The 18,457-nt window shown below is 36.2% G+C and overlaps 2 long non-coding RNA genes across 2 annotated transcripts; both read left to right on the top strand.

Annotated features, from left to right (window-relative positions):
* The first annotated feature begins 6,559 nt into the window (after positions 1-6,559).
* On the top strand, positions 6,560-9,501 carry LOC118487403. The gene is made up of 3 exons (XR_004881766.1): positions 6,560-7,411; positions 8,415-8,502; positions 9,475-9,501. It is a non-coding gene; the product is annotated as an uncharacterized LOC118487403 (long non-coding RNA).
* Positions 9,502-11,919: 2,418 nt separating this feature from the next.
* On the top strand, positions 11,920-17,055 carry LOC118487400. Its single transcript, XR_004881765.1, has 3 exons — positions 11,920-13,828; positions 15,043-15,130; positions 16,101-17,055. It is a non-coding gene; the product is annotated as an uncharacterized LOC118487400 (long non-coding RNA).
* The last annotated feature ends 1,402 nt before the right edge of the window (positions 17,056-18,457 follow it).

Below are 18,457 nucleotides of genomic sequence, written 5' to 3'. Positions count from 1 at the left end.
GCACGGTATGGCATGTTTTTCCCGCTGCATTAGTCACCGAGGTCATCCAGGGTTCGGGGAATGTGACTCTTTCCTGGACAAGTCACAGTCCTTGAATCATATTTATGTTAAGATTGAATTTGTAATGTTTGGTGAACAAGTTTATGGTTGTTAGGGTGTTATCCCGCTAAGACAATGTTATGGTATTTTTATTTTAATGGATGATCTTGCATATTTTTAATTCATATAGCTTTGTTATGATTAAGCTATGGTATTAAGAAGTCACACCAAATTAACCACGCTTCCGCAAAGCCAGGGTGTGACACTGTGCAAGTGAAGGTAGAAGAAAAGGTAAAAGAAGAAGAAAAAATGGTTGAAGTGGTGAAGAAAATCGAAGTTGAAAAGATTGTTGAAGTTGTCAAGCCTTGCACGAAGTGTTTGGAAGCATGCAAGGAATGTGCAGCAAAAGACGATATAATTGCTGAGTATGAGAAGAAGAAGGAGCAGTTGCTGTTCAACCTTAACTATGTGAAAGAATCTTATGATATCTTGAACAAAACAGTAACTGGTCTCCAAAAGACAAATTCAGAGAGAGAACAAGCACTAACGATGATGAATGCTGTGATGATGTCAAAGCAAAAAGCTATCAACTTTTACATCGAAGAGAGTGCTAAGTGGAAGCAAGAGTTGGAGAGAGAAAAGATCGAGAATGAGAGAATTAGACGTTTATTGCAAAGTTATTCTAGTTCTGATTATCTCATTGATCGTATTTATCCAACTGTTGCAGGTATGGAAGCTTTTCAAGACGAGAAGCAGAAAAAGAAAGATACTGGTAAGAAACCGACTGTTAGCTATAACAAGTGTCCGCCTCCAATTTGGGAAGGATATTCTCCTAGAAAACCAAACGAGGAGCAACTTGAAAAAGCAGTCAATATAAAGCTAAAAACCGACACAACTGATGAATTACCAGAAAACATTGACGTCACGTTTAGCTCGTCTGACACTGATCATGAGTCTGAGTTAATCAAAAAAGGTGGTCGATTAGGTGTTGGATACTGATGAGGAGTCCGAGTCAAAGTCTGAGTCTGGAGGGTCAAATTCGTCAGTCAACAGTCCAAAGTTGTCGGTCAAACGGTCTTCTAGTAAAGAATTTTTATTATCAAAGGCAAATTTGGATGATGAAACATTTGAAGTCGCATATACTTTAAATGATTCTGACAAATTATACTCTGACAAAGAGTTTCGAATAAGAAGTGTTTGTTTTGACATGATCAAAAAAGGTTTTCAAAATGACAGAAATTAATATTTCTGAAATAAAAGATTTAAATCTTAATGGAAAACCTAAAAAGTACACTTCAAGAGTTCAACAACGTTTAGACAAGAAAAAAGGTTACAATTCTGGTTCGGGTTCTCAAAAGAAACCAAACCAAAATCGTAGCTACAAAAAGAAAGGTCTTGGTTTTATTCCACCAGAAAATCATAAATTTGTGAAAATTCTAAAACAAAAACAGAATTTGTTTCAGGTGGAAGTGCAGAAGAGGAACAGAAGAAACCGTTCTGGAGACAATCAAACCAGGAGTTTCTTGCTGAGAAGAGAAGGAATGGAACTGGAGTGTTTCATCCAAAGGAAATTCGAACTTGTTACAAATGCAATGAAGCTGGTCACATTGCATGGAATTGCCCGAAAAATGCCAAAACAAAACAGGGAGTTTCTAAGAAATTAAAAGAAAAGGTTGTTGATGTTGAACCCCCCAATCAAAAAATTTAAGATTTTTGAAAACTCAACTTATGAGATTGGTGAGTGTTCTAAAAATAATTTTTACAAAAAGAAAGAGAAAGACAACCAAGTGTGGGTTGTTAAAAAGGTTGATGAGAAAGTCGGCGACAAATCTGGTTCCACAAAGCCAGAAGAGCCACAAGTTGAGGTAAAAATTTCGGTGAATGATGATGAGTTTCCATCACTGAAATTTGAAGAGGTTAAACAGAAGGTTGGTAAAGTTGAAATCTCGAATCAATTTTACACTGAGAAAACGAAGTTTGATGTCGAGAAAACATTCAATGGGAATGTTAAGAAAATTTTTGGGAAAATGCTTAATGGGAAAGCAAAGGGGGTTAAAGATTTTTATGCTACTAAAAAGGCAACATACAACCCCACTGTGCAAGAATTGAAAACCATCAAGTCTGAAAAGACTTGGATGGAAGTTTGTTTCCCTTGAAGTCTTAGGACTATGTCGGAGATCCCAAGTTTATATCGTGGATCAGGAATCGGCATCATTCATGTTTTATGAGAGTTGAATGAATTTGAAATATGTTTGAATTTTACAGGTTGAAGGACTACGCCGGAGCTTCCAGGTTGGTAAGTGCGAAGCAGGAATCGGCATCATGATTGGTAAAATGATTCATGTAGACGTAACATTCCTACAAGTGGTATTGTTTCAGATATGCCTACAAGTGGTATTGTTTGTGATCTTACAATTGGTACAGAGGTTGCTTCATTGCAAAACGGTAAATCAGGGACATTAATTTGTACTTGATTTACTACACATGGTAAAAAATAGACAAGATGATGAACCATATCTCCGTACTTAACAAGTGGAAAACTTACAAGTGGTAAAAACAAACTTATTTTCCGGAAAAATCATTTTGATTAAAAGAAACTTAAGTGTTTTGAAATCTAAATGAGAAAATGGTTTGTGAAAGGGGGCGTTCTGATTGTTTATGCCTAAGTGGATGGCGAATTGATGCAATTCGATGTCAGTTGTCAAGTTTCTGTATAGTTTTAGAATTGGGTCAAGAGCTTTAGTTTGTTTTCAAATTATTTTTTAATGTGTTTGCATTTTAGGGGGAATAGAAAATTTTTCAGAAAATCCAAAAACATTAGAAAATTTGAAAAATATAAAAACATGATAAAATGCAAAATGAGTTTTGTTGTAAAAAGAGGAAATGATAGTACATCAGTGGACTGTCACAACATGCTAAAGAATTGGAAAGATAAAATGTGATAAACAATCTCACTAAGGATATGCCAGTAGTTTTTTTACACATTTAGTAAATTGTGACGACATATAAACCTAAAAATTCGAACTTGTTTATTCTGTGGGTTAACAACTTCTTGGATATATAGGTAACCCCTGAAATCTTGTTTGAAAGGTCCCTTATTCTGAGATACTAGGTCTTTATGCTCAGTGATATCTGGGGTATTATCCCGGGACTTCTGCTGTATGGAAGTACTGACCTAGTCCCCAGATAATGCTTTTCGCAAAAAGCTTGAAACATAGCTACGCCCTCAGCATGTTGATGAAACAATAAAATTGATGGTCACTGCTGTTGTAATCAAAAGATCCTCTAAAGGGGACACACCAAAAGTCGAGTCGTCATCTCTCTGCTGAACGAAAGTTCTGACCTGAGCTCTCACGGTTTCGCACCTAACCCCTGACAGATATCATCTGTGGTATACTCACCTGTAAGACTGAATATTGGGATCTGGATACGGGAGTATATTCAAGTTGTGGGACACACGGATAAGTTCAAGTAATTAAAACATTAACATCGTATCTCAGATCAATTGAACTTTGTGTGAAAATTTAAGTGGACAAATATACTGACAATCTAGGTGAATTGTTTAAAACTTAAAATGTAATGTAGCTTAACGGTGTTGGTGACATGTCTCAATAACTGATATGATCCTCTTACGCAAACTCACAAAAATATTGTTTGTAAATATTTCATTTTTGCATTTTAGTAGATTCTACCAGTGGTGTCATTTACTTTCTTTCAGAAAATCCAAAAAATTTTGTGTGTGTTTTAGCATAAATTTTTGAAAAATTCAAAAAGATTTTCGACAACTAATGTTAGAAAGCTGATTTTCAAAATTCCAAATGCTAAACATGATGACATTGTTGTGAGGGGGAGTGTTTCTTGAACATGATAGATATGTTTTTCAAACAACAATTGGTTCATCATAGAGGAGTTATTTTTGAGAGGGAGTCGTCTGAATATATCAGCGTGTTGGTGCATACGTTTATACTGAGAGTCGGTGTTGGTGCATTCGTTTATATTCGGATTGTTAAATTTTGAAAATTTACTTCTGGGTTAAGAATGTGCAGGCATAGCCAGGTTTCGATTTTGAACCTGAAGATAGAGTGACAGGTTCTGATATCTGAGGTTTCTGTGATTTTAACAAACCAGGCTGCGATCCCAGCAAATTGAGAAGGGGAGCCTGAAGACATCCAGAACTAGAACCAAGTTTCGATCATGGAAATTAAAGACTCTGTGGATAGAGCTTGAGCCAGGTTTCGATTCTATGGACAAAGTTAAAGCCAGGCAACAATTTTGGAACATGAAGAGCCAGGCTGATCGATCCTGAGAAGCTGTGGGATGGAAAGCCAGACAACGATCCTGATACAGATGCTGCTGAAGAACAAAGAAATACCAGCACACTGTTAAAGGGGAGTCTGTTGATGAAGATAGAGAAAGAGAAGCCCAGAGACTGAACAAGACTGAAGATGCGTAGACATGGCATGATCTAAGTCTCGACGACTCGTCAACATCTGAGGGAGAGTTTGTTGGTGCATACATCTGTCGACTTTGTCTTGTATCGAGTCTTAGATTGCATTGTATAGATAAGGGCACATTTTACGAGAAAATAGGAAGAGTATAGAATTTAGAAGGCTGATTTCGCTCATAAGTGTCAGTGAGGTGATTTCGGGCGAAATCACATATGCTGATTTCGCTCATGTGGCTCCTGTGGTGTTTGGAGCGAAATCTGGGCACTATATATATATGTGTTCATGAGCGAAATCAGATAACAATCACCTTGTATTCCACGCCGAAGTACTGCCGGTGTGAAGACTAATTGCTTTCAGATCAATACAATCAGTAGTTAAAGTGAAGAATCAGCTGTTTCTAGCTTTGTTTCTTGTTTTCCGCACCTGAAACAGAGTAAAACTCCTCTGAACGACTCATTCGGGTCAGATCACGATCCTACACTATATGCGATTCTAGCTATGTGTTTTTGTTACACTATTCGGGTTTCGGAACCGGTTTCTTGGGAACCTCGGCCTTCTCCAAAGTCCAAACTGCTTTCCTAAAAAAATGTCGTGATTTCCCTTTATTTATTAGGCAAACCCATACTATTGTTTAGTTCTGTAAGTATGTAATGGAAAACATGTAAATATAATATATGTTACAGCATCTAGGACAACAAAGAATCTAGAATGGAAGCAGTAATGGAGTTCAACATGTTAGTTAGCTTGATCTAGTTCCCGTTTAGGATGTATATGATTGATGGTAGTACCGAGTTCATAAAGGTGAGAACTCGTGATTATGGAGAGAGAGGAGGTCGAGATTGTGTGATGTTATGATAAGAGTCTAACCTAAAACTCTCTCTTATCATCTCCTTAAATACATCCAAGGGGAAACGTTTATTAGTTAATAAGGATAATACGGTTCATCAACAATTACCAACTAATATATTGTAAGGTATTAATTATATTTTAATCCAAATAATATAAATTATTATAATGACTCTATATATTAAATATAAGAGTTAAATGTCATTTTAGTCCATGTGATTTGGGTCATTTTGCCAGTTTAGTCCAAAGATTTCTTTTTTCGCCTGTGGGTCCAAAAAGGTTTCACCATTACCATTTTAGTCTACTGGCTTAACTTCATCTATTTTTTTCTGTTAACGAGAAGGCCAATTCGATCATTTTTATGTAATTTTGTTAACTAAATGGGCAATTCGGCCATACAAAATGACCGAATTGCCCTTCTCGTTAACATAAGAAATGAATGAAGTTAACCCAGTGGACTAAAATGGCAACGGTGTGTGACAACCGGTAATTAACGGCTTCTAGTTACACGATTAACAAACGTTTAAGATGATAAGAAACAGTGTTTAAGGCACGGATTAAGTAAATTAGGCTACTGGAATGCCTAGGGACGCTTATCCGACGTTACAATGCGCGTACAGTGATTTTGGGAAAATATGCTGAACGATAAACGGAAACGAACTGACACCGTACAGAATACTGACAACGCAAACAAATACGAATTTTATACGTATAATTTAAGCATACGGATTTGGTTTTTTTGCGAATTTATCGTGCTTTTGAATGTCAGAAGGCACAAATATAAACAAAAAAAAAACGCGACTTCAGGAACGCACCGACAACAAAACGGAAGCACCGGACGCGAGTTACGTCTCAACATTAATATATTATGATATATTTGACTTCGTTTTCGAACTTTTATATCCACGGTTGAAACCATAGCAAAAAAAAAAAAAAAAAAAAAAACAAAAACAAAACAAAACAAGTTGAATTTGGACAACCAACCAATTAATTTATTCATGCTTTTTAGTTCTTGTACTCATTTACACAGAAAGAAAAATCGTTGGATTGGCTTTATCAGCCACTTTCCTAACACATGTTATCCTCATATTTTTTTTAGTATGTGTAGCATTATTATATTAGTTTTTTTCAAGCTACTTGGTCAACAAATTTCTAGACATTTTCTTCATCCCACATAGAAAAAAGAAAAGAAATACATGACAAAAGGCCATCATGTTGTTCATGCGTACAAGTAATGTTCATAGTTATTTAAATAATACAAGGGCCATACCAATGTGGTTTCTATTGAAGCATAAAGGCACCTAACCTTATCCTTTGCTGATTCACTCCTAAAATACACAAACACCCACCTTTAGCTCCTCTCCAAAAACCCCCAGCTCTGATCTCTCTCTAAATCGAAGAAACCGGCGTCGATTCTCCGGTGAAACCCCACCCTTTTTGCTTCAGTCCAACCACCTGACACCCCCCCCACACCTGGTAGATTTAATAGAGAAACAGAGAGAGGCCGAGCAGAAGAGGATACGGAAGAAGGAGGGAGAACCGGCGGAGCCGGTGCCGTTGTCGACGGCGGCGGTGGTTCCGGTAACTCTCTCTCGAGTCACAGCAGCCGCGGGTCCTCGATAAAACACCGTGTGGCCGACGATTTGGTGGATATCAACGGCAATAGTGGCGGCGGAGGTGACGTCCGGTCACCGTGAACAGTTTCCGGCGACTCTCAGGTTCCCTTGATGACGGATTTGGGTTCGTGAACGGTCCGATTCAGATCAACTTTAGGGTGGTTCGAGTCAGTTTAGTTCAGGTCAACACAGTCGAACCGGGTCAACTCAGCTTCGACTCGGTCAACGGTTCAAAACAGTCGACAGAATGGTTCGGGTTCGCGACTCAGTTCGGTGTCGGGTCAGGCACACGACTCCGATAGTGGTTCGGGTACACGTCGGTCAGTTTTACTCTAGGTCAAACAAGTCAGTTTGGTTCGGTCAAAATCAGCAGCTCTTGGTTTCGGGTTCGGTCAACTGGTCAACACGGGTCAACACCGGTCAACAGAAGTCAAGGATGGTCAACTGGTCATAGAAGACCCGGTAAAGTTTTAACAATGCGTTAAACTTTATATATAGATTCGTTAGACTTTTACTTTACGCGACCGAGCTCGACCCGACTAAACTAGATACTAGCTTATGTTTTGGTATATTTAACGAGATTTATATATATATATAAATATAGTGTTTATTGGTTGAATCATTGTTGAATTTTGGCAAAAGACGACGACTTTTATGGTCGGGTTATTCCAAAAACAGAGGAAACTCTGTCCGTTTGGCATAAAAATCCGAAATACGAGACCTAATTCTTATTGTTTAAAACGACACTTATCGAACTTCGAGTTCCTCTTATAAAACAGATATAAATATATATTTATTTTGATGACGTCCTACGATTTACCAAACAAGTTATAAGTTAACGAAACCCGACATTTTTGCAACATAAACATAAGGTTTATAATTACCTCAAACAACGATATTCCGAGCACTTTCATACAATTAATATAACATGTATGCCTATTTTAAACATTGTGGATTCGAATATGTAGTTCACACATCGACTTCGTACATTTTTAAACGTCGCTAATTCGTGTGACCTTACAAAATAAATGTAATCGTTTTATTTATTTCAAACGTGATTAGTCCGTATACTTTTGTAAAATAAATATAATGTAATGTTTTATATTTATTCCAAACGTCAACGATTCGAACATAAATATATGTATTTATTTAGTTACGTCTTATGAAAGCTACGACGAGACGTACGTTGACCCATCCACGTACTTCTAATTCTCGATAACCAACACGACTTCATAAGTATATTTATTTATATAAATATATATATATCCTAAACACGCGGAATCTAAGTCGTTTTCGAGACTTAGTTTTATCCCGAATATAAACGGGATCAAATAACCATAGTTGATTATTTCAAACAATAATAAGAACACCTTCGTAGGGTCGTTTTATTAACGACGCGGTAGAGCTCGGACACGTAGTTTAACTACGTTGTTTTATTAGAAAACTTATAAGTATTCCTTCGTAGGAATGTCATAGTTGCACGCTAGCTACTTCACGTTCTTGGAACGACACTACGGAAGCACACTAAGTTAGCTTTGTACAGGAATATCAAGGTGAGTTCATAACCCCCACTTTTTTTTTACTGTTTTACATTTTTACAAATGTTTTCGGGGGTGGAAAGACATGCAAGTTTTTGCAAAAACAAACAATATTTTGATGAACGGAAACACATATTTATAAACCATGTTGCAAATGAATTTCAACGAACTCGAAAGGTTTACGAAAGGTTTATACTGAACATACCGGTTTTACAAAACGTGCATGATTTTCATGACTAGTGACAGGAATGTCCTAGTTACTACAACGGGGCTGGGTTGTTCTGCGTACGAACAACGAGACAACCCAATGGGTTTATGTCCCCCTTTTTCTTTTGAAATACATATTTACTATGGTATGATTAAGCTATGGAATGAACTCTTGGATCACGTGCGAATAGGCGCTAACTTAGGCACCATTAATCCTTTTAAGGACCACGGAACAGGGGGTAGATCTATCGGGTACGGGCGAGCCCCACTCACGGTCCTTGTGCGGCCACTTAGAGTGCTTTTGTGTCCCTGTCGAAGTGAATCGACACTTAAATCGTCTACCGGGTTGAGTGCTTCCTATGTCGGCACACATATTAATGTCTTAGCTACACATTAATGATCAACATGTTCATAGACGCATTACATACCTACTTACAAACTGAACTTTCAAATGTTTTTAAGATTCATTTGATGTAAACTTACGAATACATGGATTTACAAACTTTGGTAACGTTTTTCAAAATATACCTAAGTAAGAGGACGCGCTGATCCTGCTTACAAAGGTTCGTTTGGGCTCGGCCCATTCTCTCTCGTGCAATGCACAAAGATTTTCGTGGGCTAGACTCACATTTTTCATATATCATGCCGAGAAAATGATTTTCACTAAATTTTCTCCACAACTTTTAAAACCGGTTATCAAAAAGATTTATTTTAAATCTTTTCAAGACAAACTATGAACTCGCTCAACTTTATGTTGATTTTTCGCATGTTCTTTCTCAGGTTGCATTTTTCAAAACTACGGAACGGTTGGAATAAGAGAACCCACGGGATTTCGAGCACTTAGTGGCGTTCATTTTCTAGAAGTCTTAGCTTATTTGCTTCCGCTGTGCAATGAAGATACCGGTCCAGTCACACCAGCTCTGATAATTTCGGGGTGTGACAGATTGGTATCAGAGCTATAGGTTTCAGCGAATTAGGTTTCTGTAGAGATACCTAGGCTTTAACCTCACTCTCCTCCGGGGACTTAGATATCAAGAATTGAACTTGTACAGAACGCCTAAGACTCGAATATGGGTTCCAACCGTTGCCAAGAACAATGAGTCAACTGTTTTGAATTTTAAACATATACAAATGTTGTGTCGATACACAGTACACGAAACAATTACACACATAAAGCAAGACTTTGAGAGTTGTGGAAACACACATTTAGGACCTCTGGAAAACTTATGACGAAACTTATTAAAGGTCCTCACTTAGAAACCGTGACTAACAACTTGGGCAAAAACCATTATATTAAGCCGTCTATGCTATCTTACTTACTCGAGCAGGTAATCTACGTGGAATGAAACGCTATTGCGTAACTATACGTGAATCTTAAACTACATGTCAGCGGATGTCGAAGTACATCACACACGACTTTCGAGGTAATGCCTTTGGAAAACACACTTGGGCACGACAACAATGATGCTAACTCTGTCAGCGAGAGAATTACTGCTCGAAATGCGGCAAATAGCCACGCGATCATACAAGCGACATGATTCACGCTGAGGTACGTTTAAACAAGATTTCACACCGATCGATACTTAGTCTAAAGAGACTCGCAACTATTGGTGCTGCATAAGAAGTCACGTGTCTTTGCATTCCCCCTAATTCATTAATGGCGAATATGCTATGTTCGACATTCCATGGTAATGTCATCTAACAACCGGTTATCACACGAACTTCCAGGTAAAGTCCTCAAATTTTTTTTGATGAAATTCCAAATTTGTGCATATAGTGAGTAGATTTTCACGTCTCTACTCCCCCTAGTGGTCGTTGCACCACGAAGATTTTCTTCCATGATAGCAAACACTCAATTGTTTTATTTTTGATGAATTCATATGTACGCATGCATTATTTGTCGCGCATGTTGTTCATTGATCCGTGAAGACCATTGGAGGGCTTCACTCCAAATTGTCGTTTTATCAAAGCTCAAATATCGTTCGCTATACTTGATCTTTGCATTGTGATCTAGATGACCCGCATTGTTGCAAAGTGTTGACTTTTTGATATCGAGTCAAAGAACTAGTTGAAACTCTTTTCTTTTGAATACATTACATGGTTTGTTCATTGTAACCATGTCGAAATCTCCTGTTAACACATGCATTTATCGTTGGAATGTGACTAAACCAAGTTTAATTGTTGAACTTGCTCGTAATATATATTCGATTCAAGATTCCATATGATGGATTGAGGCCATCATATTCGAAATAATCCCAACAAGCACTTCATTTGCTTTGAATCATAACATGCTTGTTTGGTCTTCGACTTCATTAAATCGTTTCTTTGATCATGATCACCTTGTGGTGGCGTTTTTCACAAGTTTGAAGCTTGCGCTAATCTCATTGCTCACATCATGTATGGATTTAATTATTTATTTATTTGTTTAGTCTTATTAAATCCGCTTTGCCGATTTATCATATAAATGCAATCTTAACACAATCGTGTGTTAAGATAATGGTACACAAATTTATGTCATATTTCGGTGTACTTCTTAACGGTTCTTTCAGCATCGATCAAACATTTTGTGATATTTATTACTCTTTCAATTTCGATCGAAAAGCATTATTTATTTGTTTCATTTTCAATCGAAAATCCTATGAGATTTGTTTGAAACAAACATTCAGATTTACTTCGTTGAACCTTTCATCTGATTTCAAACATGGTGAACTTGTTTGATCACTGCTATTGAATTTTTCCAATCACTACGACACCTTGTGGTGTCGGAACGAACTTGTAGCTTGGGCTAATCATGATCGATTGTTTCATGCAAAACACGGTGATGCTTGTTCGGTCACCGCTGTTGTTGAATTATTTCATTCACTACGACACCTTGTGGCGTCGGTATAAACTTGTGGCTTGTACTAATCACGATCAATCGCTTCATGCGAAACTACGTATGTTCTTTGTTTGACTAATCACTCAAATAGTCTTAATGCAATTATGTATTAAGACGATGATACACCAGGTTCAGTTGTATTTCATTTCGGTGTATCCTTGCACTCAATAATGTCAACACGTTGATTTATCTTATTCATGTATTGGTTCGATAGTTGACAAATCATTTTTATGACTCTATTTATTTGAGCTTGTCGAATTCAAGTTTCAATCATATAACAACCAACGCAAGTTTCCGTTGATAGTAATTTCTATTGTTTCAACAATTGAATTGCATATTGTGAACGCTCATTTGGAATCCTACTGGTCGAAATTCCTCTTGTGTTGAATCAAGTAAACCTAGTCACATTGGTGATAGTATCACAACATCTCGTTCACTTGACACCGATTTCTAGAACAAACTCAGTTAAACCGTTGGATTCTTATTGATGCAAAATGTCTTTACATTCATATAATTCGAATAAGTTTTAATTCGTTTACGGGGTCATTCACTTTTGTATTATTCGGACATACCTAGGAACGACACAACTCTGCGGAGATAACATAATCTAAATTTCGAGGACGAAATTTCTGCAACAGGGGGAGAATGTGACAACCGGTAATTAACGGCTTCTAGTTACACGATTAACAAACGTTTAAGATGATAAGAAACAGTGTTTAAGGCACGGATTAAGTAAATTAGGCTACTGGAATGCCTAGGGACGCTTATCCGACGTTACAATGCGCGTACAGTGATTTTGGGGAAATATGCTGAACGATAAACGGAAACGAACTGACACCGTACATAATACTGACAACGCAAACAAATACGAATTTTATACGTATAATTTAAGCATACGGATTTGTTTTTTTTGCGAATTTATCGTGCTTTTGAATGTCAGAAGGCACAAATATAAACGAAAAAAAAACGCGACTTCAGGAACGCACCGACAACAAAACGGAAGCACCGGATGCGAGTTACGTCTCGACATTAATATATTATGATATATTTGACTTCGTTTTCGAACTTTTATATCCACGGTTGAAACCATAGCAAAAAAAAAAAAAAACAAAAACAAAACAAAACAAGTTGTCTTCGCTAGTGAACAATTTGGACAACCAACCAATTAATTTATTCATGCTTTTTAGTTCTTGTACTCATTTACACAGAAAGAAAAATCGTTGGATTGGCTTTATCAGCCACTTTCCTAACACATGTTATCCTCATATTTTTTTTAGTATGTGTAGCATTATTATATTAGTTTTTTTCAAGCTACTTGGTCAACAAATTTCTAGACATTTTCTTCATCCCACATAGTAAAAAGAAAAGAAATACATGACAAAAGGCCATCATGTTGTTCATGCGTACAAGTAATGTTCATAGTTATTTAAATAATACAAGGGCCATACCAATGTGGTTTCTATTGAAGCATAAAGGCACCTAACCTTATCCATTGCTGATTCACTCCTAAAATACACAAACACCCACCTTTAGCTCCTCTCCAAAAACCCCCAGCTTTGATATCTCTCTAAATCGAAGAAACCGGCGTCGATTCTCCGGTGAAACCCCACCCTTTTTGCTTCAGTCCAACCACCTGACACCCCCCCCACACCTGGTAGATTTAATAGAGAAACAGAGAGAGGCCGAGCAGAAGAGGATACGGAAGAAGAAGGGAGAACCGGCGGAGCCAGTGCCGTTGTCGACGGCGGCGGTGGTTCCGGTAACTCTCTCTCGAGTCATAGCAGCCGCGGGTCCTCGATAAAACACCGTGTGGCCGACGATTTGGTGGATATCAACGGCAATAGTGGCGGCGGAGGTGACGTCCGGTCACCGTGAACAGTTTCGAGCGACTCTCAGGTTCCCTTGATGACGGATTTGGGTTCGTGAACGGTCCGATTCAGATCAACTTTAGGGTGGTTCGAGTCAGTTTAGTTCAGGTCAACACAGTCGAACCGGGTCAACTCAGCTTCGACTCGGTCAACGGTTCAAAACAGTCGACAGAATGGTTCGGGTTCGCGACTCAGTTCGGTGTCGGGTCAGGCACACGACTCCGATAGTGGTTCGGGTACACGTCGGTCAGTTTTACTCTAGGTCAAACAAGTCAGTTTGGTTCGGTCAAAATCAGCAGCTCTTGGTTTCGGGTTCGGTCAACTGGTCAACACGGGTCAACACCGGTCAACAGAAGTCAAGGATGGTCAACTGGTCATAGAAGACCCGGTAAAGTTTTAACAATGCGTTAAACTTTATATATAGATTCGTTAGACTTTTACTTTACGCGACCGAGCTCGACCCGACTAAACTAGATACTAGCTTACGTTTTGGTATATTTAACGAGATTTTTTTATATATATATATATATAGTGTTTATTGGTTGAATCATTGTTGAATTTTGGCAAAAGACGACGACTTTTATGGTCGGGTTATTCCAAAAACAGAGGAAACTCTGTTCGTTTGCCATAAAAATCCGAAATACCAGACCTAATTCTTATTGTTTAAAACGACACTTATCGAACTTCGAGTTCCTCTTATAAAACAGATATAAATATATATTTATTTTGATGACGTCCTACGATTTACCAAACAAGTTATAAGTTAACGAAACCCGACATTTTTGCAACATAAACATAAGGTTTATAATTACCTCAAACAACGATATTCCGAGCACTTTTATACAATTAATATAACATGTATGCCTATTTTAAACATTGTGGATTCGAATATGTAGTTCACACATCGACTTCGTACATTTTTTTTATGAAATAAAATATGACGGTTTATATTTATTTTTAACGACGACTTTAAACCCTTGTACACACTAAATGTAGTTTTTATAGTTATTACAAACGTTTAGTATTCGCAAATCTTTTAAGGTAAATATAATTATTTATATTTCTTTCAATTATTTGAAACCCAAATTATTCTTTTAAAACGAATACAATGGCTTATATTCATTTTTAAACGTCGCTAATTTGTGCGACCTTACAAAATAAATGTAATCGTTTTATTTATTTCAAACGTGATTAGTCCGTATACTTTTGTAAAATAAATATAATGTAATGTTTTATATTTATTCCAAACGTCAACGATTCGAACATAAATATATGTATTTATTTAGTTACGTCTTATGAAAGCTACGACGAGACGTACGTTGACCCATCCACGTACTTCTAATTCTCGATAACCAACACGACTTCATAAGTATATTTATTTATATAAATATATATATATATATCCTAAACACTCGGAATCTAAGTCGTTTTCGAGACTTAGTTTTATCCCGAATATAAACGGGATCAAATAACCATAGTTGATTATTTCAAACCATAATAAGAACACCTTCGTAGGGTCGTTTTATTAACGACGCGGTAGAGCTCGGACACGTAGTTTAACTACGTTGTTTTATTAGAAAACTTATAAGTATTCCTTCGTAGGAATGTCATAGTTGCACGCTAGCTACTTCACGTTCTTGGAACGACACTACGGAAGCACACTAAGTTAGCTTTGTACAGGAATATCAAGGTGAGTTCATAACCCCCACTTTTTTTTTACTGTTTTACATTTTTACAAATGTTTTCGGGGGTGGAAAGACATGCAAGTTTTTGCAAAAACAAACAATATTTTGATGAACGGAAACACATATTTATAAACATGTTGCAAATGAATTTCAACGAACTCGAAAGATTTACGAAGGTTTATACTGAACATACCGGTTTTGCAAAACGTGCATGATTTTCATGACTAGTGACAGGAATGTCCTAGTTACTACAACGGGGCTGGGTTGTTCTGCGTACGAACAACGAGACAACCCAATGGGTTTATGTCCCCCTTTTTCTTTTGAAATACATATTTACTATGGTATGATTAAGCTATGGAATGAACTCTTGGATCACGTGCGAATAGGCGCTAACTTAGGCACCATTAATCCTTTTAAGGACCACGGAACAGGGGGTAGATCTATCGGGTACGGGCGAGCCCCACTCACGGTCCTTGTGCGGCCACTTAGAGTGCTTTTGTGTCCCTGTCGAAGTGAATCGACACTTAAATCGTCTACCGGGTTGAGTGCTTCCTATGTCGGCACACATATTAATGTCTTAGCTACACATTAATGATCAACATGTTCATAGACGCATTACATACCTACTTACAAACTGAACTTTCAAATGTTTTTAAGATTCATTTGATGTAAACTCACGAATACATGGATTTACAAACTTTGGTAACGTTTTTCAAATTATACCTAAGTAAGAGGACGCGCTGATCCTGCTTACAAAGGTTCGTTTGGGCTCGGCCCATTCTCTCTCGTGCAATGCACAAAGATTTTCGTGGGCTAGACTCACATTTTTCATATATCATGCCGAGAAAATGATTTTCACTAAATTTTCTCCACAACTTTTAAAACCGGTTATCAAAAAGATTTATTTTAAATCTTTTCAAGACAAACTATGAACTCGCTCAACTTTATGTTGATTTTTCGCATGTTCTTTCTCAGGTTGCATTTTTCAAAACTACGGAACGGTTAGAATAAGAGAACCCACGGGATTTCGAGCACTTAGTGGCGTTCATTTTCTAGAAGTCTTAGCTTATTTGCTTCCGCTGTGCAATGAAGATACCGGTCCAGTCACACCAGCTCTGATAATTTCGGGGTGTGACACGGTGAAACCTTTTTAGACCTATAGGTGAAAAATAAAACATTTGGACTAAATTGGCAAAATAACCCAAACCACAGGAACTAAAATGACATTTAACTCTAAATATAATAAATATATTTATTCTTACACAACTTGTTAGCCCACCAATTAATTTGATTTTAATTCTAACTAGTGAACTTCCCCCGCGTGTTGCGGCGGGAAATCAGTTGATATCGGTTCAATTCAGAAAATTATTGGTACCATAATCGACACTTTGTATAGCGACCGAAATATCAACCCCAAACAATAAAGTCATGATATGCTCAAAAATATATCTACACTATTTTACATCAATAAAAAAACTATAAAAATAAATACCGATAAAGGTTTCAAAAGTATAAATTTACATGGATAAAAAACTATATAAATAAATACCGATAAAGGTTTCAAAAGTATAAATGCCGGTACCGATGTTCGGTTGAAATTGACGTAGTACCAATGTTGTTCAGACTATCAGTTTTGTTCTTCACCGACATTGGCTATAGCTTATGATATAAAAGGTACTTGTACTGCAACCAAAGGTGTTTAGACAATATCGGTCCAGTTTCACGGTCATAAACAAAAAAAAAATCAATTATATTTGACTCATTCAAATTTGAACAAAGCTTTTATCGAAATGCATATTAAATAAGCATGTCACAACAGTGTATTTAGAGTTTTATAAAGCAGTATACTATATTATTAAAATAACGAAAGAAGGTAAACGATGTCAGTTTATAAAATATCGTATCTTAAAAGTTATAAAAGAAAAACAAAGTACGTTTAAAATTAGAATCCAAAAATAAAGAAATACTTAAAAACATTATATCAAATAAACATAGCCGCGAAGTTAGTTTTTTTTAAATGTTAATAAATGCAACTTATTAGAAAAAGTCAAAATAAATAATAAATACATATTACTTAAAAAATCTCCAAAAATAGAATCAAGAAATAAGTATATGCTCAAAAATTATAATAAAGAAATAAAAAATATATTTATAATACTTATATCATTGTTCATCAAAACTTTCTATTAATAGAGTAGAGTAGAGTAGAGTAGAGTAGAGTAGAGTAGAGAGTAGAGAGTAGAGAGTAGAGAGTAGAGAGTAGAGAGTAGAGTAGAGAGTAGAGAGTAGAGGAGAGGAGAGGAGAGTAGAGAGTAGAGTAGAGTAGAGTAGAGAGTAGAGTAGAGTAGAGTAGAGTAGAGTAGAGTAGAGAGTAGAGTAGAGAGTAGAGTAGAGAGTAGAGTATAGTATAGAGTATAGTATAGTATATAGTATAGTATAGTATAGTATATAGTATAGTATAGTATATAGTATAGTATAGTATAGTATATAGTAGAGTAGAGAGTAGAGTAGAGAGTAGAGTAGAGAGTAGAGTATAGTATAGAGTATAGTATAGAGTATAGTATAGTATAGTATAGTATATAGTATAGTATAGTATATAGTATAGTATATAGTATAGTATAGTGTATAGTATAGTATAGTGTATAGTATAGTATATAGTATAGTATAGTGTATAGTATAGTATAGTGTATAGTATAGTATAGTATATAGTATAGTATATAGTATAGTATAGTATAGTATATAGTATAGTATAGTATATAGTATAGTATAGTATATAGTATAGTATAGTATAGTATATAGTATAGTATAGTATATAGTATAGTATAGTATATAGTATAGTATAGTGTATAGTATAGTATAGTATAGTATAGTATAGTATAGTATAGTATAGTATAGTATAGTATAGTATAGTATAGTATAGTATAGTATAGTATAGTATAGTATAGTATAGTATAGTATAGTATAGTATAGTATAGTATAGTATAGTATAGTATAGTATAGTATAGTATAGTATAGTATAGTATAGTATAGTATAGTATAGTATAGTATAGTATAGTATAGTATAGTATAGTATAGTATAGTATATATGTTGATTTCTATAATGATTGCATGGTATACTATAATTAATCAAACTGATAACAATCTGATGCCCGCAATAACGTACCATCCCACTGCGCGGTCAAATAACTTTAAATATTAAAAAAACAAACATAGATGATAAGACCGTAAATTTCGGCTCAGGGCAAAACTGTAAATTTTTCATGACTAATAAGCGAGTGTTAGGCAGCTCCTTGAGACGAGAAAAAATTAAATGGAGTTAACCAATTAAAACA

The sequence above is a fragment of the Helianthus annuus genome, chromosome 2 (genome assembly GCF_002127325.2).
Source record: "Helianthus annuus cultivar XRQ/B chromosome 2, HanXRQr2.0-SUNRISE, whole genome shotgun sequence".
NCBI classification, from domain to species: domain Eukaryota; kingdom Viridiplantae; phylum Streptophyta; class Magnoliopsida; order Asterales; family Asteraceae; genus Helianthus; species Helianthus annuus.
This window is presented reverse-complemented; position numbering and strand designations above follow the sequence as displayed.